Consider the following 27,764-nt stretch of genomic DNA (forward strand, 5'->3'; position numbering starts at 1 on the left):
TTATGCTTGGTGAATGGGATATGGTGTTGCTTTGTGTGTGAAGAAAGCTGTAGTTTTAGATAACAGTGATAATGCTTGTCTTCTTCCCCACAGTGGTTCTGCTCAGTGGGTGCTGGAAGTGGTCTGAATGGTGTGGCTCTTAGGCTTTTCATGAAATCTGTTCCTTGAAGTGATTTTCCTGACTAAATCATGCCTGAAATAAAGAAAGGACTCCAGCTCTGATAGCAGGGTTACCCTTACCCTGCTTTGAGTTTCATTTGGTTTCACCAGGCTGCTTAGGCTTATTTCCTTCTTGGAAGGTTGTAGAGAAACTATGAAGTTTTGCTGGCCGTGGAGTGGAAAAACTCCAGTGCAAAATGCTCTTAGATACTATGCACGGCCATGATAAGCTATGCGGTGTCTCTCAGTAGTACCTTGATTCATCTCCAGTGATTTTGCTCCAGTTTAAGTCCCCTTGGGTTCACAGTCTCTTTTGCTAGAAGCTGTCTCCTTCCAGAGCAAGCCACCAGGTCCACTTTCACATTCTCCCCAAATTCCAGGCTGAGGTTTCATTTCAGTCTGCTTGCAATTAGGCCAGCAGGGTATTGGGGTGTTTGGTCAGCAAAGATGGAAGTCAAATGTGACATTGGGCTTTGAATGAGTTAGAAACGTGAATTTGAGCTTTAAAGGTCTTAGAGGGCATATTTTTGCTTCTGTGGTGCACGTTATCTGTAAAAGAGCAAAAGGAGAGGCCTGGTTTTGGTTTGGGTTTTAGCATAAGACCTGGGAAAATTAGGCAACAGTATTTTCACTGCACACTGCTGGATTTGAGGTAAGCTGAATTCAGGCAACCGTCTTGTCTTTCTATCCCCTCCTCCACCTTTTGTGCTGCAAATCACCACCTGCAAAAGGGGTCTATTACTTCAGATTTAAGACACCTGGGTACTTGGTGTTTTGAGGGGGAGGGAAGCAAACAGGTACACATCTTATAGAGAACAACTTTTCTAGAAAAAACTTGCTATAACTAAGCAATTATATGTATCTGGGAAGTGAAAATAATGAAATAGAAGGCTAAGCACTAAGCTGATCCAATGTTATGCAATTGTTAACATTAAATATAGCCTATAAACAGTTGGTAGCATGTACCTGTCCTTAATCCTCTGCATACGCAGGAGCCGGATACTAATAAACAGGAACTGCCTTTTGTGGAAAGAGGATGATTTAACTATGTCACTGTACAGTATTGATGAAACATCTAAAAGCCTACAGATATCAAAGTAGAGACAGCAGAGAAGGCTTTATTTCCCATGTTGATTTGTAATGAAATGGAAACTTAGAAGTCTCTAATGGATCAACTTTGAAGGCCTCAGTGTTGCTCCCAGATCTGTAGGGAAGGACTTCTGTGGGTATTTTGCCTCTTCTACATGGGCCTAGAGAACTCATGAGGACACATTTTCTTGTCCTGTTTGCAGCATCGCACCTTGAGTAAGGTGTGAAGTTGTGCTGCATTTTCTTACAGTTGTCCACTTCTTACCTTTGTTTCTCTCTACATCAAAATGTTTTGAATAAAGTTGGTAGGTACTTCCCTTTGGTTCCTTTTTCTTGCATTGCACTGAGGCACAGATGCCCTCCTGCAGTGGTTTCAGTAGAATGGCTTCCCTCCAGTTGTATTGATGTAGCAAAATAGCCAAAAAACAAAAACACTATGTAGAAGCACTAGAGATGCAGTTCCATCCCTACTGGCTTTCTCTGGGAACTCTTAAAAAGTGTAATGTGATGCTGTTCAGTGATATGTGTTTTAGCTGAGCTTCTAAAAGCTGTAGAGCTGTGTTGGCCTGATGCTTTACTCAGGCTAATTAGCCTTTCTGCCAAGTAGGTATATCAGCCTGAGCAGCATGGTTTGCTAGTGGGACTAAATTGCTTTCTGTAACAGCAAGGTTTGTAGAACTAGTTCAGGTATCTCTGGACAGTTGTTGGGTTGTGCCATGTGGACGTGACTACCATGACATAGGGCAAGGTAATTCACCTTTCTGTCCATCTATTTTCCCTTTCACCCTTTGCATGTTTCGTTCCTAGTCTCATAATGACTTAAACACGTGCTTAACTTTATGCACTGTGCATAACCCTATTGATGCGCATAAATCTTGCAAGAATAGGGCTTACACATGTGCTTCAGTAAATTTATTCAGTGTATAAACTCAAGCACATGGGTAAGTTTTCACAGGACCAGGGCCTTGGATACAGGGCAGGATGGTCTTTTACTGTGTGCCTGCACAGTGCAATTTATCATAGCAGGGAACAAAACACATACATAAATGAGTGCAAGGTGTCTGCCAGCACAAATCCAGTTGCCTTAAATTGCAAAGGTGGAAGTAATCTTTGAGGATGGGGAGGGGTGGAGGGGAATGGAAAGTTATTAAAAGCAGAAGAGATCTCAAGGAACCCAACTTCGTTTCATTCTTATGAAGAAGCTTTGAATACAATAGGGAAAAAGCATTGGGAGTAATTATCCAAAATGGGTGGCATAAATCCGAGCAGAAAGTAATACATCAGTTTTAAAGCTACTCATTTCAAACTGTGAGTTAGATTTATTTGACCTGCATTTGGGAGCAAATATTAATGAAAGGGCGAAGGCAGCTTATGGCTCTTTCAGTTCTTTCATTTCCCACTAGATGTCTCCGGTGTAAAAACTAATTATGAATGTTCTTGATTTAATTTGGAAAAAAAATTGGATGAGGCTTTTTTTTATTATTTCTTTTAAAGTCTTGGGCTGTTGTGCAGTGTGCAGCTTAACCCTTGATCTTTCTTCAGTAACTACCTCAGCTTCAAGTATGACAAGAGGACAGTTAGAAACAATGCAGTTAATGGAATACTTTTTTTTTTTTTTTAATAAAGAGTTGTCCAAGTATTACGAGAATCAAATTTCTATTCCCACCAATTCTTTGGCTGGTATCTGTAACATGTAACTTATGTCCCAGATCTGGTGACACATGTTCAGTAGTCTGTGAAACTTCCCTGTTTTTTTTTTTATTTATCACTATATTGGCATGCTGTATTTGAACTTGGACCTCCTTTTGGAGTTACTCTTTTCAAAAGCAGCTTTATAATAAAAAAAATTCTGAGTGAATCTGCAGAAGTGGTTTCTTTTGTCTCACTTACTGTTTGTTAAAATTAATGGGGCTCTTAATAGGTACAAGGATCCACCCATATGGATCTCGCTGCAGAGTTGAGGCTTCATTCTAGAAAAAAGCAGAATTTCTGCTGGCATTTTTATGTTGCCTGCAGATGAGAAGCCGTTAGGAATGCACAAAGTGGGATAGCACTTTGGGTAACAGCGGTTTGGTATTGTAGAGTCATTGACCTGTTCACACTTCATTTAAAACAAGTTTGGTTGATTTTTCTTTCTTTTTTTTTTTTTTTTTTTTTTTTTTAAAGCACGGATCTTGGTAGTATCTGCATGATATTTTTACCCTGCTGCTATCTGCTGAATATCTAGCTACAGAGGACTGGAGACTTTATGTTTGGACCAAGCAAAAAATCCAACTCCACACTTGACCTTTTTTTGAGGTAAGGAACAAAATCAAAATGTCAAGCTTGGACTAAGTGTGGTTAGTTCCATTCTTGTAGACCTGAAGTTAGTTATGTATTTGGTTTACCATTGTGCGTGTCTTTTCCTAGTCCAAGTTGACAGATTGTCAGAGTCTGTGATCAGGTGTGAAATTTGTCCATTGAGTTTGGCCTGTACTGATGATTTACATTTTTTAGGGAAGATCTTCAAGGTGTGTTTTGGAAATTCATTGTTGAAACGTTTCCATTAGCACTGATGGTGCTATTATTACTGGAGTTTCATTGTCCTCATGTCAATTATTATCTTCAGCAGAAGAAAAATTAGGTCAGTACCAGACACTTCTGGAAAACCTCATATTTGTTTCTTTCCTGCACCATTTCAGTGTTTAGCTACAAGCCTGCTTGATAGTTACAGGTCTGAGCAAGACCACTACAGCTAACAGATTGTTAGTGTGAGAACCAGGGCTGGAGCTCAGATACTACTGAGGCCTTTGCCAGGCCCTAGCGGGTTGGTGACAGTTCCTCAAATGGAATGTAGGGATGTACAAATTCAACAGCTGTTTTATTGTCCTTTCCAGTCCCCTCTTATACTCAACTATGCTCTCCCAAGATAGACATGCCATTAAACACAGTGTAATCACTGGCACAGCAGGTGTATTGAGATACAGACATCTAGCAATGTTTTAAATAAAAGGCATGAGTAATAATAATAATAATATAAAAAAGCAAACAAAAAACTCCACTGCCAGTCACCATAAGAAAAGGTATCCACTGGGAAATTAATAATTGCCCTCTGTGGACTATGTAGCATATGCTGGCTGCATCCTGCTGCCATTTTCATTTTAAAATGTTGAAGTTAAATTATAGCATTATAAGGAAACACACTTCAAAACCTATGCTTAAAGGTACAAAGGCAACAACAATCTAAACTGAAATGTCTTCATAGTAGTTACATAAATATAAGACTTATGATGGATGGCAGAAAAAAAGTGAACAAATGATTCTTCTCCCCAAAGAACCACAAATATTTTTTTTCCAATTAATGACAGTGAACCACAAACATTTCAAAAGAGCTGATGACATTTTTCTGATCACTTTATTTTACTCTGCTGTTCATGTTACTGGGTGCTGGAAGGCGATCTGTAGTGAATGAATGTTCTGTGGACAGTTCTGTGTTAAACATCTCAAAGATAATTTCCTAAAATGGTTGGGAAAAGGACTCACTGTCCTATCTAATTCCATATTCCTAAATTTCATCTCTCTGAATTTAAACTGTGTAATATTTGTGAGCAGTTGACTTCACTGAATATGCTGGAAAAGACATTTAAAACTTCTTACACATTTTTCCATTTGCGTTTGCTTGGTTTTTAAAATCAGGCTGCTTAAGTGGGAATGGAGTTCCTAGAAAGTCTAGTCTTTCCCCTTTAACGGCTTCACTACTGTTTGCCTGTGCTAATATGTAGTGAGGAAAGGTGATTCCTTCCAATCCACCTCTCCACTCCAGAAATCAAAGGCTTCCTAATTCAGTGAAGCACCTAGGCATGTAGTTACATTCCCATGGTGTTAAGACCAATCTGATAGATCCTGCCTCTTGGCAACACTTCTTAGCTTGAACTTGGAACTGTATGAGCAGTGCTTGGCATATGGTCTGTTTGAAGCATAGGCAAAGCAAGCTCATACCTGCTTGTGAAAGGCATAATCTCAGCTGTGTGAAGTGTGTGGAGTACAGATTACACCATGCAATTACGGCTGAATCAGAAGCACTGTATCTGTGATTTATAGCCAGCATGGATACTCCACTTACAGGACAGACCTGTTACATGACGAAACTTTGGGTGGCTCTTTCAGCATGCATGGTGCTAGCTGGGACATTCCTGTACAGTGCTTTGTTAAACAGTATAGATGTACACTAAGCAGCTTTGTTTTCAACTACTGTGGGGGGTGGTACTGATTAAATAGCACACAGTCAGCCTAAAAAACCAGCAGCAGGGACCTGTCCTTCTTTTGCTTTCTTTCTCAAGCTTATATATTTCTTTCTTTCACTTCTTTTTCTTATACTAATTTACTGTACTGTATTTCAAGTTGAACCCTGTTCTTATGTCTGGCCTTTCTGAGTCGTGGCGAGGTAGTCACAGGTCTCAACGCTTGCACAGCATGCTGCTGGGAAACCAGAGGACTGTGTATGCATCTGTGCTCTCTATAGCACCTCACAGAATCCCCAAGCTTGACAGGAATCTGTGGGCACTATTATAATTAGATAATAGAATAATTTCATATGCAATTGAAAGTGCTGCAGGGAAAGAAGAGGGGTGTTTGGGAAAGTAGATTGTAATTACTTGAGCTGGAATTTGGCCAGGATACAGAGGTTAGTCTTGCGAAAAGTACCAAGGGACCTTCAATGAACACAACTAGTTAGGATCTCAGTTAGACTTCTGATTTAAAAGATGCAGCCCTCACAGCCTGGTGCCCCCACAGTGTACTCATTCAGGACTGAACAGAGCTACCAGAAAAAGCCACAAGCAATTTTCCATGATAAAAGTAAAAAGGAAATAGAGGTGACTGGGAATGATTTTTGTTCTGCCCCAAATTGTCCTTGGCATTTTCTCCAATGCTTTCCATGTGAAACAAAAAAATTTGATTCAATGTAAAATGGTGTGGGGAGGGAAGCACATCTCTGCTGAAGGGAGCTGAAATTTTAAGTCTAGTGGCTAAAGTGATTGTATGGTCAAGTGAGAGACCTCAAAAAACTGGGAATTTGGTACCATTTTCAGTGGAAGACGAGCACAAACACTGTGTGACCTAATACAAAATCCCAGCATAAAAGTTGAGCCTTAATCAGATGGAGCAATCCAGTAATGGTTCAGTTTTTAGTCATGGAGAAGATGCTGGTGTCATTAAGGGAGACTCTGTGACTTTTACTCTCTGAAAAGGACCCTTCTTATTTTCATCTTTCCTGCTAGTCAGGAAGATATATACTCTCCAAATAATAGCAGTTTCCTTGTGCTCGAGTTATAGTGGCTTTGTGATACAATAAACAGCACCCTGTCATAAGTCTTGTATAAAAAATGGCCTGACATTTCTTTAAAAGTAAAGAGAAACACTACTGCAGTGATGACCTCTGTGCAAGGTCACAGATGTTTTGCATGGTGGGGGAAACTATGGTTACATACTTATACGCTAGGATATATTGCTTACTTTTCACAAAGCGTTTTCCTGAGAAATTACAGTACATTAAAAAACGTCGGGTGAGCTCCACTCAGCCTTTTAGTGCTCATTTTTTAAATGATACAAAACAGAATAAATACAGCAGGGTGGGTTGCTAACTTTTTGTTCCCCCTTCCTTTCACTCACTTTGCACTTTTAAAAAGTCTTAAATGCCTAACCATCCAAATTGGATGGAATTTTGAAGAATGAAATGGAGCAGGTCTTGAGAAGGTTTGTAATTCACCATAAGTTTGGAGAACTGCCTAAATGTTTGGATATTTATCAGGACATCTGCAGAAATTGAATTGGAGATCTTGCCACAGTAGTTTACTTATTAGATTTCTTGTACTTCCCAGCATGTGGGAAGTCAATGGGTGGAACTTACAGCCACCATCCACTGCTGAAGTGCTGTTTGGTGTGCGCAAATACTGTGTAAAAGGTTTGAGGTTTATGTCCTGCAGTGGTGTAAATGGAGCTACCTGATTAAAGAGGGCTCTTTCATTTGATGCTGATGGATCCAGTTGTGCATTTGACCCCTGTATGTGCATAGATTGAATGCATCATCAACGAGGAAATCGCTAGGGTCACCAAAAAACATTTCCCTTAGGACATTTTACTTTACTGGTCCATTCCCTTGAGATGCCGTGCAGCTGGGTTCCTGCTCCTGTGTCAGCTTAGACTGAAGGTAACAGAACTCCCTGAGCTCTGGGGGAATAGTGAAAGCCTTGCTGATTTACCAGCTGAAAATGTTCCTGGACACTTAAATCATATGGAAATAAGCATGCCAGAAATCCAGTCCATTCTGGCAAAGTGAGGATTCGGACTGATGAATTTAAGTTGAAATAGCTGTGATAATTCCCTTCTCAAACTGTCTAATCTTAGGTATTAGGGTAATCCAAAATCGGTGCTAGTTTATCTTAATACGTTGAGCTGAAAACTACATTGGTTCAACAGCTGCTCTGTGAATACTTGGAGATCTCTACAGTAAAACCTAGAACTGGATCTGAGGTCAGGAGCCCTTTTCAGAAGGTAGAGCCTAGGTTGCCACACAAATAGTACCAGCTGAAAGACAAATGAGTATGAACAAAGATTTTGGTTATTTATCCAGGTTACCACAGCAAGTTCATCTGATGTATTAGCCCAAGTTTCTCTGTGGAACACATTCAGCTGCAGTACAGCAAGGCCATTTTTCCATTTCCAGTTCTACAGTTGGCTTCTTCAGGGTAGTTCATTGTCTCGTAATGAGTCTGCATTTGAAGAAGAAAAGTGTTATTTTGTACAAACAATAAGAAGCATTTCTTCCCCAAACAGCTTAGCACCTCAAGAAATGTTACAAAGGACGCGGGAAACACAAAGAATGTTGTATTTCTTTTTTTCCTAAGATCATACAGCAAAGCCAAGAAAAGAACACAGTTCCATAGGCTTCCGCTCTGGTGTTTCATGTTGTTGGATGAGGCTTTTTCAGATGCTTTCAGCTAGTTGAGAGGCCAGGTAGCAAAGGAAGGTGAATAAAAACCAGATTCTGCTGAATAGCATGTTCTTTGGTGAGTACTCCCTTTGAACCTGATGGCATATTTGCAGAGTAAGGCCCTAAGTTAAGCAAGGATGTTCTTATGTAAGCCATTTTGAGGCTTGATTCTGGTTCAGCAATGAGCAAGGAGTAATCACTGTTCTCTGAGTCTGTCTCACTGTATACTCAGAATTGTTTCTGATTTGCTTTGCAGTCAAATAACGTAGAAGTTTTAGTTACCATGTGGGACTAGTAAAGCACATAACCGAAAACTAATTTGTCACAATTTAACGGTGTTATGCCCTTCTTAGTAGGGTAGAAAATTATCATCTCCATTGCCTGGAGACATAATATAACGGGGAAACATTTTCCCCACTCCTTAAATACTGTCCATTGGACATTAATTTATTTAATTGACATTCTGTTTAAAGGACAAACAGTGTTAAACTTCAGTATGCTTATTCTCAGAGATCTGTGGGTGTTCGATATTTGGCTAATCAGTAGTGATCTGGTCATTTCAGATGAAGATTTTTTCTTTAAATGATACTGTATTGTGTGCTCCCAGCATGTCAATTGAGGGTAGTGATGCCCCTAGGAAGAGCTTCCCCTGTTTTTATGCCAGAAGTGCTTTAGAAGTACCAAATAAACCGTATGAGCAAGCCCTGGTTAGTACTGCCAGGTGAGATTTAGGAGTTCTGTGCATTTGTATTCTGAGCCATGGGTATGTGGGACAGATACTCCCAGCCAGTGAAGATCACACTTACTTTAGTATATTACTGCATCTATATGGTAATGTTCCAGACTTGGGTATGGAACTATGTTAGTACCCGTTTTTGATAGTTAAAATTTCTGCTTAGAGCTATGCCATGTATGGATACTACTTTGATTTGACATTAACTGGGATAATCTCCTTGTTCTCCCTCAGATGCACTTGAAAACATACCTGTTGCAGCTGGATTTCTATGTGATTGACCCAAGTGGTCAAAAATGGCCTATGGCTTTGGGGGGGTCCCTTCTTTGACTGCCTAAATATGAATGAGTCTCTGCTGGATTGCTGGATTTTTATCAGTGCCTGGCTTGTGGCATCTTCCTTCTATCTTCCTCATTCCTTGTTTTTCTAATGTGGATACTATCACTGATACTATCCTCTTCTTGACCTCGTGTTGGCACCAAAGTTTAGAGGATCTTTACAAAAGATAGCATGTTAATAATAGTTAACTTTTAGTAGGACTCTGCACTTACAAAGTTCAAAGGGTTTAATAAATCAAGGTCAGGTATCAGTTGCAATTTCTTCTGTGGAGAAACTGAGGCAGGGAGACTTTTTCCGGATTATATGGCAAGTGATGTGAATGTATTAGCTGTTTTTATTGGCAGACTGCTGAGCTGGTCTGATCTTGTGATCTAAGCTAATATGCATAAATCTCAAAAGGGTGGGATTAGGAATAACAACTCCTACAAGCAGAGTTCCTGCTTCCCTCTCTTGCTCGTCGCTCTTGTGAACTGGTGACTTGAAAAGGGCTGCCAGGCATAAAAAGCTCCTGTTTTATGGAATTAGTCAACGTAGTCCCGTGGCTTTGCATTGCATAAATTACGCTAAACGCTTTCATCCCTGGGTAAACTGTAAGAGGAGAAGAAGAGCCAGGAGGTAACTTGAATCATGACTGTTAATGACAAAAGAAAACTTTTAGCTGACTTCCCAATGTATGTTAATTTAGTGCCATTTAAAATTATTCAGTTAGGGTTTTCACCCCTTGACCACTGCTTGATCCATGAAATTGCAAAGCAAACCCTTTGTTTGCCATTTGGTGGAAGAGTTTCGTCTGCTTTCCCATTCTCTTTCATCCCTCCCCCTTCTTCCTCTCAGCCTGTCTTTCAAACTAATTAAAGGAACTCTAGATGTGATCCAAGCTGTTCTTTGACTGGATTTTTCAGTCAGCAGGAAAAAATTCTCTTTATCTTAAAAGCAAACAACAAGTTGCTGATAACATAGTGGAATAGGAGTTCAAAGACAATCCAAAAGGAAAGATACTGAATTTTCTTGAGAAGGGGACTCTGGACCCTTACTTACTGCTCTGATTTTGGCATATATTTTTTTTCCACTAGATGGCAACAGACAGCTACCGACAGAGCCCTCTCTTCTCACAGCCCGCAGTCTCTAGGCTAGGTTTCTCTCCTTTACCTTGGTTACTTTATTTAAAGGTATAGTATACAGTGACCTTTGCTGCCTTGAACTCTATGGAGAAATGTCTGAGACATGTACAATGTGCTTCCTTTGTTTAACTAGACACTGTCAAGGTGTTGTACGCTTTGTCATTCAAACCCCCCTGGGAAGCTCACCAGTAGAACAAATTTTCTTATAGGTATTTTATCCCCTTTGCACATGTAGAATTGTTTGGAAAGGACTGTCAGTTCATGTGTTGAGGGAAAGGATGCATTTCCAATTCATCAGCAATTTAAGTTATGACCTTGGGGGATGTCTCTTTGCTCACCTGTCTCTTTGCCCAGCCTCAATTTACCACCTGTAAAATGGGGATGCTCATGACTCATTTTTGTGAAAAATCTGTAGAAAACCTGGACCGTATTGTTGCTACATGAGTAAGATGACTGAGCATATGCTGGGGTTTTTGTTCATGTGTTTGCTTGGTTTTTTAGAGGGTCATATGAGAAGGGAGTCTAAAAGCATAGCTTGCTGAAAGATGCTGTGGGGTGGCAAAGTACCATAGTGTACATTTGAGAATCAAAAGCATGAACAATGTGAGAAATACCCTTCCTGCAACTACCCTGGAAGGAATATCTCTACTGAGGCATGCACATCTTCCAAGCTTTTCTGTCATGAGGGTATTCCCAATTTTGTCTTCAGGTGGACTTTAGCACTGTCCGCTAGAGAGCAAAAAGCTGTCTGTGCGATACATCTTCTGTGTAGGCCTGAGGCCATTATCTCTTATCCCCTGATCTACAGAATTGCAGGCTAGAAATGGAAAATTCTGCCTATTTCTGCAATTATTTGCAACTGAGATCATGTTGTGATTTTTCTTTACTTAGATTGAGCTGTATGCTATCACTTTAAAAACAATAGACTCTTGGGGGGGGCGGGGGGGTGTATAGCCTTCAATAATTAGACTAGAAAGTGCCAAGGGACATGACAAATGAATCTTCACTGAAAGATGGGCTGAATATTTAAACTGAATGCACACAGCTGGTGATCTTGTTCTTCACCACGAGGCCAAAACCTGCTCACCTTATTCAGAAAAGTCCTACTGACTGGCAGACGAGCATGCTGTAGAGCGTTTGGCCCGCACAGTGGTTTTAACCATATATCCACTTACACATGAATCATCTTGATATCAGAATGTCAGTTACTTGATTAAATCCATCCAGTTAGGGGACTGTAGCAGTCAGAGATTTTGTGAGGGACTCTCAAGTCTTTTAGTAGCAATAGTTATACTCTAGCCAGAGACCATAGGCCAAGATTTTCAACAGTAACCCTTGATTATAGGTACTGAATCTGAGACCCTTAAAAAAGCTTAATATCCAAAACAAGGAAAGAAGGCAGCCTTAAAATCAGGCAGATCTGTTTATGTCAGGCAACTGATGTATGAGGCACTGAGAATCTTTAGCTGTGTTTTCAATCTCAAACATAGCGTGCTTATGTAGGCGATGCTTTGGTAGGGCCCAGTCCAGACCTATGTAGATGGCACGTCTGCTTCAGTGTTAATCTCTGCAGAACTCTTGCTGGAGATCTGGGAATGGATGAACATGGTTTTCTTGACTTTTCTTCCTTAGATACAATGCTTTCAGAAAAGCATTGTAAAATGCTTTTCTGTTCACAGGCTGAGCAAGGGAAGCTACCTCCTCTACGCCTAAAGAAGAATACTGTGCCTTCAGGGCTCTTAAACAGATGGTTTCCACCATTACAATTACACTGTCCATGAAGTGTTTGTACATATGCTGAAATGAGTGGAGGTTCATGGTAACTATACACTCTGAAACTGTATAGTTACATTAACTTTATGAGTGAGCATGATCTTCACATAAATATACATGTCCTTTTGTTGGGGTTCTAGTGACACGTGTATTAGATATGAGATCAAAGGTATAATAGTATCTTGTTTTCTAATATAGTTTACCTTCCAGTTATATGAACTAGTGATAATTGTTGAATAAGAAACCTAGCTACCATGTAGTTGCGCAGTTTTTCATTGTGATGCTATTCACTATTAACCACTATACCGCAATGTGTTCTGTGAAATCAATAAAATAAGATTTCTATCTTGTTTGAAGCCAGTTAGATTTCTTTACTATGTAAGCATTGATAATGTGCTCCTGGGCAAATAGTATCGTTGCAAATAACTTGCCAGGATGAATTATTTTACTATACTAGTCTTCAAATTCTGCAGTGTGTTTACTTGTCAAAGTTTGAGGGTTGGGTGGTGGTTTTTTTTTTTTTTTTTTTTGGGGTTTTTTTTTTTTTTTTTTAAGTACAATTTTTAATTCTCAGGTTCTTCTTGCTGCATTCAGTGTGTGTTTGTAATTGTGCCCTCCATAAGTACCACAGGCATTATGCTCTAAGAGAGGAACAACTCCTTTTGTGGTTGATAAATGCAGTGATAGTACCAGTGCAGTACAGATGATGCAATATTGACTTCATAACTGAAGTGTTCTATTTCACTATTATGATGAAATGGCCCCCAGTGCAAAGAACTGCCCTGAGAGCTATGCACTTATTAAATTCCATTTAAGAGAGTAGATTATACACAGAAGTTTGTTGGGTATTTTTTTTTCTGTAAAGTATATTTTGCATCTAATATCTAAAAAGCCAACCATCAGGAACAAGAATTTTTGCAAGAAAAATGTGAATATCATAAGAATACACAAAAATTGTGATAAGCTTTAGTTACATTTTGTTTCTTTTACTCCAAATGCATACAATTCCATTGAAAAAAGAAAAAAGAAGGACATTTCCTCAGTAAGGCCTAATTTTTCTGTCCTATTAATATGAGAAGAAATTCTTGGTATTTTTGCAGGTTTTGGCTTTTGAGTCTAACGTGCTTTGATTTTACTTTTTGGTTGCATTCTGGTCTGTTGCCTTCTGCTGTAACTGCTATTGCACTGAGTCTGAGAGTAAGTCCGCATAAATGAGCACAACCATGCACTCTGCTTTGGTGTAGTTCCAGGTGTTGTTGCTATTTTAAACAGTTGTTGGAGATACCTCAGAACTGAAGACAGGGCTTGGTGGAGGGGACACATGTTCAAATCACTTTTAAATAATTAAAAATTACAAAGCAAGTGAGCAAAGGTATCAAAAGCAAACCCTTTCAATGCGGTGAACTCTCTGTAGCACTTGGTGTGAACACGAGAACCTTAACTTGGCCCCCTGCACTGCCACACATATGGTCTCGCACATAATAATGTGACGTGCTGCACACTGAGAAAATATTTTGTTGAAAATATGAGTAAAGCAGCATCTTTGCTTTTCCTGGATAATTAGTGGTGGAATATGTAGAGGATTTGCTTTTCTTGGAGAGGTTTTGCATAAAAACTACCTTGGTTTAATATGGTGAATACAGATATATTAATTCACTTGCTTAAAGCTTTTGTTTGCTTTATCTTGTCCATGCAATTACCACATTCTTTGGGCCATGGATTGTTGTCTTCACATTCAAATAGCTTGGTTACTTGACTAGTAGTTGTCCTTTATATTTATATTCACCACTAGGCTTTGTATTACCATTAGGCATCAGCAAGCTTGCCTAGTGGTAATGCCTATTTCTAGAAAAAGAAAAAGAATCTAATAAAAAGTAAGAAACATACAGTTGAATTCTTTGGTCCTTTCTTATGTTTGACATCATGTTTTTTTCCTTTGTGCCTCATATTCTCGTCTTGAAAAACTGGGATTATTTTCTTTTCCCTCCCCTTTTAAAGGTCTCTGGGATTTGCAGGTGAAGTGTCGTAAGTTTATCTCTGACGATCTCAGATCCGAATGTTCCTTTTGAGAAGGAGGAAGAAATTGACATCTGGCCTGGATACGTATTGCACTGTAAAGATGTTTGTACTCTGAATTAAAAACTGTCAGGCTCTTGGAAAAGTGCATTAGAATCTGGATTTTGCAGCTAGAGCCTGTGGGGGTTTTTTTGGAATCATGGGAAGGGTCTGGATTGAATGTTTGGTCTTGGTTTTTAACTGGTAGAGGTTAAGGATGGTGTTTTAAGGTTCAGTAGTTCAGGAAATGCTTTAGTTGCTCAGTACTGTAGCAGTGCAGTGTTTTGACAGCATTTTCATTTGAGTATCTTCTGATGCTAAAATGTGGCTGTGACCTGAGGCCTGAAACAGTGTTTTGGGGTAGCAAGCAGGAGAGTAACTTACAGGGGATAAGATGTCTTCACCTATGCAAAGCACCTTAAGACATCAAAAGTAAACTCTGTCAATTGCGTTCAGATTTATCACCCACATGCTGTATTGTCTACATGCACAGAAGGGAATTTGTTAGCATTATCGTTTACCTAGGTAGCGCTGAGAAGTGTGATATTGTGGAACATATGGGCTGCAATATCATGGCAGAGTAGCCTGTGTGAAAGATGCGGTAGCTCAGAAAATATTCTTGGTGTTGTCAGTTTAAATACATGCTGTGTAAAACTGAATTGAAGCAAAACATTTGGATTAGTATGGCTTGAAGAAAATGCTTTACAGCACCTCTCTTGAATAGATTCCTCCCTCCTTCTTATCTCCTGTTACATTTCAGTGACTACAATTAAGAACAAAAAACCCAAGACTAACCCAGAAAAGTTTGTTACTCTAAAAAACATTGGTCTAGTGCAAGAAAGTAACAACGATGATGAAGCTCTTGCCAAAGTGAAGTTGACAAGAGTATTCCTTCTGTGTTGTGAATGAACTCCAAATAACAAAGAGTCTGGTTCTGAAAGACCATGAGCCCTTTCTTTACTGTCAGTAACACTCAAACGAGTGCAAGTGTACCTTACATCTAAGTGTAAATGCACTATGCATATACTGCAATACTCGTGTAGAGGTTCTTGTAAAAAACCTGTTGATTTGGAGGATATTCCATTTATTTCAGTATGAGTTAGATTGTTGCTTTCTGAGTGACTAGCAAGAAATTTTATGATTTTAAGAGATGTTGCGTTTTCAAGTGTTTAAGGGTCTGATCCGGTGTCATTGAAATCAGTGGGAAGCATGTAGTTCCAGTACTATTCTGTCACTTGTTCTCCATGCATTAGCAAAGCTGCGATGCAGCTGAACCAAACTCCAGCTATTGTCACTTCTTTGGAGAATTTGTCTTCACATGCCTTTTGGATTATTGTAACCGACAAGTCTAAGACACTGTCTAATGTTAATTCTGCTCATTGCTGCCAATTATAATCAGAGCTAGTCAAAATAAACAAATTAAACAAATAAACATGTCAAAACATCTCAGTCGTAGAGAAAATAAGCCAAGTCTGAACTCTATCAGTGCTGCAGTATAACCGATGTGCTGCATATTGTAAAATGTTCTATCACATTTTTCACCTTTTGTTGAGGAAAGGAAAGAAAAAGGTGGGTCAGTTTAGAATTACAGTTTAGTTCTACCCTGCTAAGGAGTCTGCAACTGAAACCAAATGAAACCCAAATGTTCCTTTAGCTCCTTCACCCAACCTAATGATCATCTGCTGTATGTTTTAAATGTTTTTTTAGGATTTGGGGTTTTGGGGTTTTTTTTAGTTGAGTCTTTGCTGTGAGAGTGCCAAGATGCTAAATCATTGTAGGATTTGGACAAGATGCAAGTGAAAATAAACCAAACGCGGATGTACACTTCAATATAAAACATGCTGCTGCTGTGACATAACACCATACAAAATGGTAAAATACTATGCAATTTAAATTAGGAAGTACCCCAGGTTTAAGAGAGAAATACATAAAACACGCTTTTGCTACATGGAGGGGACATTGTAGCCTAGAGTTGCTAAGAATCGGTGGTAATGGGAGGAGGGGGCAAAAATTTTTTTTTTTTTAGTGGTATGTTAACCTTAAAAATATGTTCTGAGGTTAAAGGAAAAAGCTGTCGCTTTAGACAGGTGGTTCTTGTAAAGAGGTGATCTTTTAAAGTGCAGTCTTACAATGTCAAAAACAACGTCTCGGCAGAGATAAAGCTATAATGCAGGTGATTGCTGGGACTCTTCTGTTGTCTGTCACATAGCTTTAAAATCTGTTTCAAAACTTGCGTTTGGAAAGGGACTTGCTTTTTTAATATAAGACACATGCACCAAATACCTGTTTCAAATAGTTAGCGAGTTAGAAATGGATCCTTGAAATGCAGTGCATAGAAACTATGGCCTTGCTTTTACAAATCTTAGAATATCCCTTGTTATTCTGTGCAATCAAAAGACTAACTCCATGCTGGCAACTGGTGGTGGGACTGTGCCTGAATTTCTTGGGAAGAAACAATTGTCCATTGTAAATTGGTGTGATCCCACTGAGATCGGGTATGCCAAGTTCTCAAAGGGTATGGGGAGGCAGGAGAGGGAGAGAGAGAGACATCCTGAAAATAAGATTAAGGGGAATGCCTCAACGAATGACCACAGAAGTTGACAGAGCTGTTTAACAAATACTTGCTTGCTCATCCTGAAATAATGTTGGGAAAATGTAGCAATATTTTGCTCAGCCTTGAAGGAAAATCCAGGCAACTTCCTTGAGGTGAGTTGGATTTTGCAAGGCAGTTTGAAGAGAGTGTGAATTCCCCACAAAAATATACAGGACTCTTAACTGCCAAGGTTCTTCCTTCTCTCCCTCCCTTCCTTTTCTTCCCCCCACAATGTTTTTAATGTACATAGGGTCTGGGGAGAAAAGGAACACTGTGCCTTTGAAATGTTGTTTGCTGAAGACAGTATATAGAATCTTGGTTATTAACAGCCTCTCACAAGACAGTTATTTTTGGAGTAGCCTCTGAGGAGGCAACCTCTTGGAATCGAACTCATTTATTCTGCGTTTCACTGTCCTGCCATTTCCTGCAGAGAGAGGGGAAAAGTGAAACCACATGTTTTGAGGAGCGAGCGTAGGAAACCCCACTGAAGACAAATGACTGCTCCTCTCCCCTGGCAATTAGTCAAACCCGGGCTGTGTGCCAGCCCAGGTGTTCCCGACTGTGTATAAATTTGCCAAAGAACAATGAAAATAGCAGCTGATTGTGCTGACAGATTCTTCTGGTAATTTCCTGTTGTTTGGCATCTTCAGGTTACTTTCCCACAATTATGGATCCTGATGAAGTCCGGGGCCTTCAAATCCACTTTTTAACTGGAAACAAAGTAATTTTGTGTGTATGTATGCACATGCGTAGCTCTGCTCTCCTCTCAAGCTCCTAGCCTTTTCTCCTAGTTCCCAGATGTTTTAATTTAATTCGTTTTGCAAAATACATATTTTAATGAGTCTGAATTAAAAAAAACTATTTGCACCTGCATCATATAGAATTTCTTGGCAGTCCCACCATGGCTTTTGCCAGGATTCATGCTTATTCTATCACTTAAACCTACCACTTGGAAGGCTTTCCTCTTGTGCCTTCCATTATCTTCTAAATCAGGGCTGCTCAAGAAACACTCGCTAATGGAACAGAGCCTTGAGCTGGCCACGGGAGGGGGAGAGAGTGATTTGAAAGCTTGAGATGCTGACAACAACGTGGTGTTAAAAGTGAGGGGTGTCTTCAGATACCAGGCATTGATTCTGGATCTGGGGGAGAAATGGCTGTCCCTGAAGAGTTACAGGTTTTATTGTCTAGAAAGAGAGAGGGAGAGAAAGGAGGGAAGGCAGACTTTACAGTGATCTTAAAGCTTCATGCAATCCAGTCTGTCAGGAAGTTATAAATACTCATTTGGGTTTCTTGAGCAACTCAAATGCTTTTTTTTTTGAGTTGGAACAGAGCTGGATGGGCACCAGGGGACATTAGCCCCAGGTCCGTTGTCTCGTTTCTTCTTGGTGTGCATTCCAAAGAGGGAGAACAGAGCACATGGCAGGGGGGGGTGGTAGGGGGGTGTTGCTGCAGTATGTATAAAAGGGAGGGGGAGAATTCTGTCCAGCCTTTCCTCTGTGCATTTTCCTGCTAGTTTAGTTATTCCTAGAAGATCAATTCTAAGAGTAACCCTGAGTTTGAAATATTTTGCAAACCTTCAGTGACTTCTTTTTGGGTTGGGGTTTTTTTTGTGGTTTAAATGTGCATTCCAGAGAGATCTGACTTTTGTGATTTAAAATGAATAGAAGTCCTGCCTTGGCTAGAGAATTTTCTACCTTTTTATTGTCCTTAGAGGGAGGAAATTTCCCATTATTTGTGGGGCAGGTGAATTAAAACTAAGGTTGATCAAAACCACCCTGCTTTTTAACTCTTTTTCTCAGAAAATTGCGTTTTTGACTAAGTGAAAATTTCTGCCAAATATCTGCCTTCCCTTAAAAAAACAAAACCAAACAAAACCCCAGCCAGAAATCTCAGGTAGATTCTTTTAGTCTTGTTCCTTTGGAGGAGGGGAAGGATACATATTTCAGCAGGTTGAGAACCTTTTCTTTTCGCCTCAGGTTAAGGCAGCAGCAACTCCCAGCTGCACTGTGCTGGGCTACTCAGAAATATGAAAGAAATTGTTGAGGGCTAAGGTTGTGTTCAGTATCCCAAAGAGTCCCCTTCTTTGAGGCCACCGTGTTGATCCACTCATGTAAACAACTTGCAAAGTGTCTTCTGTCTCCCCGTACCGACTAGCCCACTAGATTCCTTTTAAACTCCTTGGCAGAGATCTCTATTTGTTCCAGAAGGTCCCTGGTTCAGATTCTGCTGACAGCCTTTGCGGGGACTATCACAGTTCCCTCAGTGATAATGGCTGTTACCAATGAGCGTCCCATGTGTATTACACTGAGCAGGTTAGGAAAAGGAGGGAAATAATGTTGTGAAACTCCCTCCTCGCCCTCTGGTTTTCATCAAAAAATTCTTTTCGGTGGAAATCTTCTCCCAGCTGGAGTGTCGCCTTCTGTTCAAATCCCTAAAATTAGACTGAGAATCTTCTCTCACTTAAACAAATCCATGCTGTCTGCTTTACGGTAATTATCCTTCTGTAGCAGTGGCAGAGACATGCAGGTTTGCAAAATTCTTTGAAGATGAAAAGCCCTGTGCGGCTCGTCTTGGTCCTCGCGTACATTGGTAAATAGGTGGAACACATGGGAAATGCAGGATGGTTTGAAATGCTTCTCCCCATAAGCAGAAATGTACTACCCATGCTGTGAATCCACCTTGCAGTGACTATTTCAGGTTTTTGGCTCTGGGGAACTGCCAGCCATCTACCCACTCAGCCTGATTCAAAGTCTACTGAAGGCAATTAGAACCTTGTCGCTAATTACCAATGAGATCTAAAGTGTCCTGTGTTACTCAAGTCCTCCTGTCTGTAGGTCCCACCTTGGTGCGGATCTCTTCCATGTGTCCCATCCCCCTGTTCAGGAGTTGTGGTGACTCCATTGCACGGGGGGCTTCTTGTCCCTGGGAAGGCTGATCCCAATTAATGGTTTCTCTGCGTGCTTCTGCGAGATCAGGCAATAAATACTGCATGAATATGACATCTCTCTAATAGGACCTTGCTGTCTCCTAATCGATTTACAGTGAGTGAGTGACATGGAATCATCCAGCCTCCATAAATCAAGGCTTGTGTTCTAATTTCATACTGTTAATGGCATGTTGGGGGGCTTACTCCCGTCGGGCTAAGCACTGCTGGCGTCATGATTTGCAGTCTCTCGATAGCCTTGGGGAGTGTTTGTAAGCTCTGCAACACATCAGGTGTGGGAGGTCTACCCTGTCGCTGGGACAGCTGCACTGTTCACACCATCACTAGGGAGGGCTCTGTCATGCCTCTCATTTAGAGGGGGTTTTGGTGGGTGTTTTTTGAGCTGTCTATTGTTTCAGAGAGTTTTGTGGTTTTTTTTCTTTTTCCTTTTTTTTTTTTTCTTTTTCGACTCACCCTTAGTGAGTCAGATGGACCTGAGACTGGATTGCTTCCATTTTGATGAAGCAGCAGGTAGAGGAGGTTTATTTCTGTTCACTATCTCCTGTTGATCAAGTCTCCCTCCCCCTGCCCCCATTTTATCTGCCTCTGTTTCCCTCTTTCCTGTCTGTTTGTTTGGAGGCTTGTTTTTCAGGACAAGGACACTCTCTCCCAGTGCCTGTTCAGTTCCTGGTCCAATGTGACTACCATTTCATCTGTGTATTTATGATATTCCAAAGGCTTTAAACACTGGAGCTGGTGCAGAGAACTGGAACGTACATCTGTCAGGATCTACTTCTGCTTCTTTTACAAGCTTCCTATTTCACTTTGGACAGGTCATTGGGCAGCTCTGCCTCCATTTCCCTACCTATGACATAGAGACAGGACCTCTATCCTACACTCTGCTTTCAAATCTACAGAAGAAAGAGATTTTTGCCAGAGCTGAGCATTGTTTTATTCAAATTAAATGAAAACATACATGTTTAGGACCTGATCCTAGTCTGCCTCATGGTTCAATACTTTGACTATTAGCTTTAACCTTAAAAAATGAAACTTGATGAACAGTGGTGCATAATGAAGGCCCTGGGTCATAAATTTGCCCCTAGACTAACAAACCTAACAATCAGAGAGTTCTTGTGAAAAGAAACCACTTTAGCAGGTGGTTGGCAGAAGTTGAACCGTAGACTTCAGCACCAACACAGACTTCTGTGAATGGTGTGCTGAAGGTGTCGTTTTGTTAACTGGCTGCGGAAGTGAGCTTTTAAAGACCATTTCAACCAACCACTGCAGCTGAGGAGGTGACATGTTCTTTACAAGTATTTTACTTTCACCAACTGGGATTTTTATTCTCGTTATAACTCAGTGAAAATGTTGCTTTCAGAATGTCCCACGCTGCCCAAGGAATTTGATCACCCCGTTCCTAATAAAATGAACGCAACTGGAAGTCTAAACCTTAGTGGTTGCAGTAAAAATTAGTATTGGTGTTTTGTTCTTTTTAGAAAACAACCTTGCTTAACTGGGAGATAGGGCTAAAGGAGCTAAGTGGGGCCCTTTGTCCAAATAAACTTGCTGTTTTCTGAGAAGTTTTCTGGTTTTAAATCGTGCTTACCATGTAATTCTGAAAAACATGAAGGACTTCCACACAAACAGCAGGCTGGGTAGCTAAAGAGGCAGTTTCTCTTCAGAAAAATATCTTAAAAGAACCTTCATATTAAAAAAAAAAAGAAGCCCAACACCTTTTTATTAGACGTCATATAAAATGCAGCATTCTGGCAGATAGTTAACTTGTGTTTCTAGAAAGAAAAGGGGAAAATGCACATCCTTTCTATTATCTAAGTAAGACAATACATCAGATTATAGAAGATACTTCCTGTTTATGACTATGAAAAAAGAGGGGATGATCTCTACTCTTTCTTTTCCATATACTGTTATCTTTGGATCAAGCAAAGACTGTTGGAATACCTGGGAAAGTATTATCCTGGCAAAAGCAGGGTTGGCATAGGCAGGGGAAGGAAGATCAGTGGGGCACTGTGTAATGCCAGACATAAAATAATACTCCATAGGTTTATCGTTTCATCTGGCTGTTCAGGATTGTGGAAATGCTGTCCAGCTTTTTTGTATGGCTACATCAGGCTATTCCCAACCATTGGCCTTGCTTAAATATCTGTCTTCCCTTGAATTACTGCCTTTGCTCTGAGAATGCACTGATGGGATTTGATTTTTCTTGCTGTTGCTGAGCATTCCTACTGTGGATTTTGTGAGTGAGAAAAGTGGGGATGGGAGAACTAACTGGAAAGTTACATTGCTGTATGGAAATGCTGACTGCGATAAAATGCAAAAATCTTAAATGATGTCTAGGTTCCACTTTTTTGTAGGCTTTTCCAAATAAGCTGCTGGACTCCTTGTAGTCTAATCCACTTCTACGGACATTCCAGGTTTATGTTACGATCTGCTTTAAAAAAGAGGATGTGGTAGTATGTTATTGATGTACTTTTCTCATGCTTACCATCTCCACACAAGAGTGAATTTATACGATTTGACTTAATTAAACGTGAATCTTTTCTGTTAGAAAATTTTTACCACTACAACTAGACAGGTGCAATTTCTTTGCATGTACACTCCTAGAAGATCCATAAGAGTGTCATACTGGAAGAACAGATTCCATGGGGAGATTTATATTAGTGTAATTATTAGGAGTCATCCGTTGGCTTATGCTAGCACAGCTTTTCCATGTAAAAAAGTTACTAATGATTAGGCTTGTAAAATAGGCAGGAATGCTAATAAAAATTTTTAAGTAGTGCTGATTTTGGTGTCATTTTGAAAACTGTAGTCTACTGAAAATCAGTGATATTTACTTCCCTCAGTGACTGCAATTTTGAAGCACAGATTTTCAAAACAAATGAACTTTTTAAGAAAAAAGAAAACTTGTAAGGGAAACTGAGTTATTTAGTAGAAGGTAATCTCTCACGGTAACGGGAAATATCTGTCTAATATGAGGAGGTGCCATATCCTGCTACTGCTGCAGCATAAAAGGCTTGGAGGTGCAGACTACACTGCAAGTTGATTGTGGTTGGGGGATGTAATCAATTTTTGGTGGAATTATTTTATGTTTAGAAGAAGCAATTTTGTCAAAATCTAAACTTCAGTTGCAAAAAGGTCAGCTACCAAAAACTTTTTTAAAGGAAGACTTCAATGCAAAAATAATTGCAAAAACTCAGGTTCATTTTGGATTTGGTACTAGCTTATTAATGTCTTTCAACCTTAATAAGATAGACTGTTTACTGCAAATGAAATGTCCTTAAAAATAATGAAAACAATCATTTTCCCCTCTCAAACTAGTAGTAGGAATTTCCATTCCAGATCTGCTTCTTTCAGCTGTTGAACTAGGTGCATAATTTTCACTGGTGGTTGGGGGGGGGGGCAGGGGGAACAAAAAAAAAATTTCAGTGTCCTGTGAATGAGACATTTCAAGGTGTGGTTGCCAGAGATCCCAGCTGAGGCCTGCAACTTCTGAAGTTTTGAAACAACTTTCATAGAGAGATCCATGTAGAAGACATTACATACTGCTAAATTATCAGAGGAATCTTTCTAGCTTTGTATTGCCGTAAGAAAGATCAGAATCTCCCCCCCCCCCCCGTTTGCGTGTGTTAATGTTCTTCCACTACCTTTCAACCTCAAGCTTATGACCTCTGAACACAAGCTCAAAAATTAATGATATTTTTTTTTTAGTCAGTGCCTGCATTTCTTCAAGTCAGTTATCATGTGTCGCATGACAAATGAGCTTCTAGAGCACTGAAACTTCTAAGAATATTATTTTTCTTTTTTACTCTATTCTGTCTGAAAAACAACTTGCTGCCTCTTAGTCTTGGACAGAAACCTCGTGTACAAAAAATCCTTCAGGCTGTAGCTCAGTGAATTTCTTTAACCGTGCAATAGCTTTTGGTTGTGTTCTTCAGATTTTGTCATTTGTCACCTCCAATATATGTATTTAGCTCCTGATTAAGGTGAATATTCCTATAAACCTGAATGGAAAAAAAAATGCTTAGGTTTGGTTTGTTCTTGTGGTACTGCCTGCGCTGATTTCCTCATGTATAGCCACAGTCAGCCTTTCGTTGGCGGGGCAGCTGGTAGTAGCGTTATATCATATGGTGAAGAGCTCAGTAAGGGGTAAAAGATGGCAGGCAAGCAGCAGTTGGAGTGTATGAGGTTCATTGGAGTGCTTATGTCTACCGACAGAAGCTAGCTCTTGCAGAACGCTGAAGTGATGGTCTCCCAGTAGGTTTTACATCATATACCGTGTCAATCCGTCTTTCTTCTAGAAAGAGTATCTGTTGAACTGGTGCTGGCTACTCAAGTGTGGCTGTGGGTGGGAGGCTTAGAGGGGTTACTTTAATTGAGGGAAGCATGAACCATGTGGTCATTGAAGAACTTATAAACCTTTTCATGGGTGTGGACACTGGACTTGTCATGCTGGTGAAACTTTATGCTAGTTAACGGTATTCCACGTTCTTATTTTTTTCCCTGCACTTCCACGTGGCTGAAATACTCTGATCTGCTCAAGGGGCTGCGCAGCATTGCTGGGTGGTGTTTAACAGCTGCTGCTTGTCACCCAAGTGGCAGCTGGACTTCACTTGAGCATAGAGGTTCCCTTGTGCGCTGGTTCTGAAAGACTTTGTGACTCTGTTAGGGATAAAAAAGATTGATGTTATTTTAATGGAAAATCTGGGAGCTAAGATTTTTTTCAAGGTGAAAAATTTCACTGTAGGTGAATCTGTTCCAGGCAGTCCAGTTTGACATATCTTAAAGCGAATCAGTTATCAGTAAGGCAGGTGTTTTTCAGTGTATTTCAGTCTGGGTCCCTGAAAATCATTACTTATGACTGGAAATCTTGTTCCTGTGTTTTAAATTCCCCCCCCCCCCGGCTCCCCCCCCCCCCCCCCCCCCCCCAATTTTTGAAGCTAAGCAGCCAAATGTTGGAAATTACTAGTCTCTTGGAAACACAGAAGATTTTCAAATGGTTTTCATGTTTTTTGGAACAGTTTAAATTTGGCTGATCTCTTTTAGTAGGAATTCTTGGATTCCCCCCCCCCCCCCCCCTTTTTTTCTTTGCAGTTATGAAAAACAGGTTTGCTGCCTTGGGGGAAGGGAGCAGGATGAGGAAAGTGAGGCTGGGAAGAAGATGAATTTATTCTGACTTTATCTTTATTTCATTCTCCCAAGTTAAATTCTACACTGTTTCACTGAGGCCAGCTGGTTTTAATCATTTCAAGAGAACACTATTTATTAAGTGTCTGTTTCAGGCAGTGTCAAATCCTTCAGCTCCTTCTCTATTCTCCATTGTAAGCAAGAACATCAGTAGCCCAGGTGGGCTTTGAATAGCTTCAGAAAGTAGGTAGGTGAGAATCTATTTATTACTTACTGTAGATCTCAGTAGACAGAGACTCCAATTAAGGCAGGAAACTGACATACTTAGCCAACTCTTTCCAAGCAGAGGATGCAAAATGAGTGAATAAAAAATTAAATAAAATAACCCAAACTTCTCTGCATTTTCTTATACAGTCTGGGACCATAATTCCTCTATACTTTTCTTTTCATTCTTTCTTTTCTGCATGTAGGAATGCAGAAAGCAGTGAGGAAGCTTGTTTTGTTAAGCTTCACCAAAGCACAGGTGATACTAAGTAGTGTAGAAGTCCATGATCCAGTGGATAACCTTCAAATTCATTTGCTGTAGGACTTTATCCCCCTTTGTCCTTGTGCCTGAAGTAAATGAATTTATACTACTGAAACTGCTACAATTGACACCATTGTAACTTAAGATCAAAATCAGACTTACACTATCTCAATTTTAGAGCCTCAGATAACATTTTGTATTCTTATTCGCTCAATAACTGTATTGAAATCCACAAAAGAAGCCTAAAATATTGAAAGACAGATCATTTATTGTAGTAACAAATGTGCAGATTGTAAATACACTGAATAGCATGAGGAAAGTAAAAAAAAAAAAATATATAAAAATTGCTGGTTGGTTTTGCATGCCTCTCCTGACATCTGATGTAGAGATGACAGAATCTACTGCAGCTCTGATAACTCCTGCTTTCATTCTGAAGAACTCTTAATTCACTAATAGGAGTATCAGCCCAAGGTAGTTACTATAATCTCATTTAAAACAACTTGATTGGTAGAAGTAAGTTTTTGTTAAAATATGTTATTGTTTTGTGTAACAGCAGATATAATTGGAATTTCAACATTTAGCATATCTGCTTTCATGCTAAGACTGCTTAAATATAGGAGAAATTTTTTTTCATGCTCATTTCTATTGAATCCTTGATTTTTCTATAGCATTTCAACCGCTATTAAATTGCTTTGAAAACAAAGCAGAAAAAAACAGGGGAAAAAAAACAGAGAAAAAAACCCCACCCATCATCAAAATTTCAAACTCTGGATGCTTTCCAGCAAACTGTTCTTGAATGAAAACAGTATTCTGTCTTCAGTTTAACATTGGCTCTAGCATAGAAAAATCAATGCATTCAGTTACACTGCAAAAATTTTTAACTGTAAGGGAGGGGGAACAAAGAAAAGAATTATCATAACCATTAGCATTTATATAGCAGCTGAGTAGGAATTTGTGTTTGTTAAAGCACAAAATGCAGCCGCTGGTACTTGAGGAGGAAGCGAACTCTAAATGTACTTTTTGATTCTCTTTTTCTGGAAAACTTGCAGGACTCTAAATTACTTGCATTAAGCCCTTACCTTGGCCAATATTGCAATATAAGATGGTGTATATGTCTTCCTCCTACCTCCCCCCAGCTCCTCCAAAAAGCTATTTCTTCAACTAGAAATAAATTTAAAGATATTGCATTAAAAGATTTCTTGAAGTGCTTTCTCAGACCTAAATTTTGGTGGTTTCTTTCTGCATGTGTTTTTCAAACATATAATCTCTATTTTGAAGATAAGTCCGTGACTCAGGATTTGAGTACTTTCCCAAGCTTTGAAATGCTTAAAATTCAGCTACAAATTTTCTGCCATTAGCAGTCTGCTTCAGTCTGTGAAATAAATACATAAAAATAGGGAAAGCTGTAGAAAAAGCACCATAAAATAAAAGAATAATGTTCAAACAAATTCACAGAAAGACTATTTCAAGGCCTGGGGAAAACAAATCCTGATTTTTGGGGAGGCATTTAAGTAACTTTTGATACTTCAAATTGGTGTTGATAATACTGGGGATAGCTATCTTTAAAAAAACATTGGAGACAATTTTTTAATTGGTGTAGAGGTTAACTGCATTGAAGTCATTTGAGCTACAGCCACTAGCTTTATACTCCAGTCACTTTGCTTTCCAGAATCAGGTGTAATCTGATTTTCAGGAATTTAAAGTACTGGTCACTCCCAGCAACTTCTGTTAAGAGTTGAAAATGAGCCCAACAATTCTTACTGGAAAGCCTCCCTGTGACAGATCCCCAGCTGGTATCTGTTTGAGCATCGTCTACAAGCTGAGAATCTCCTGGAGCCCCTGTATGAGGCCCTAGCATTTTTATGCAACCTACTTTTTTTTTGTTGTTGTTAAGGGAGAGCTGGTGTGGTCCAGACACACAACAATATATAAATTATTGAAACACATCAGCATGTTAAAAGGACTTCATTGTTCACACACCTCTCTTCCACTTGACATTTCTGCAACCTTGTGTCATTCTGTAGCATATCCTCTTCATATTAATAGCAATTTATCATTAATCCATTTGAATACTCCTTTTTTTTTTCCCAACAGAAAGAGACAGAAAACATCTGCATATTGAGTAATATTAGCTACAGTTTGTGTCTCAAGTGAGACTAACTGACAACCCTCATTTATTATGACTGTGTAGGCTTAATTGGGTTGACGTAGGATTTGGACTTTGTGAAAGGAGAAGCAGTTTGAAGATCTTTTCAGAAAAAAACAAACCACCTTTAGAGAGGGAAAGAGTAGGGAGAGGAGCGGGGGAGGAGGGAATGAAAGTATAAATATGTAAAATAAT

At 39.6% G+C, this 27,764-nt stretch overlaps 1 protein-coding gene across 1 annotated transcript in view; it reads left to right on the forward strand.

Annotated features, from left to right (window-relative positions):
• Positions 1-27,764, forward strand: part of CDCA2 (cell division cycle associated 2) — a 108,778-nt gene that overhangs the window by 28,071 nt on the left and 52,943 nt on the right. The window contains exon 16 of the mRNA XM_041128391.1: positions 3,415-3,546. The gene's annotated coding sequence lies outside the window, so the exon portion shown is untranslated. The remainder of the gene's footprint in view (positions 1-3,414; positions 3,547-27,764) is intronic.

This window comes from Aquila chrysaetos, chromosome 13 (genome assembly GCF_900496995.4).
Source record: "Aquila chrysaetos chrysaetos chromosome 13, bAquChr1.4, whole genome shotgun sequence".
Taxonomy (NCBI): Eukaryota; Metazoa; Chordata; class Aves; order Accipitriformes; family Accipitridae; genus Aquila; species Aquila chrysaetos.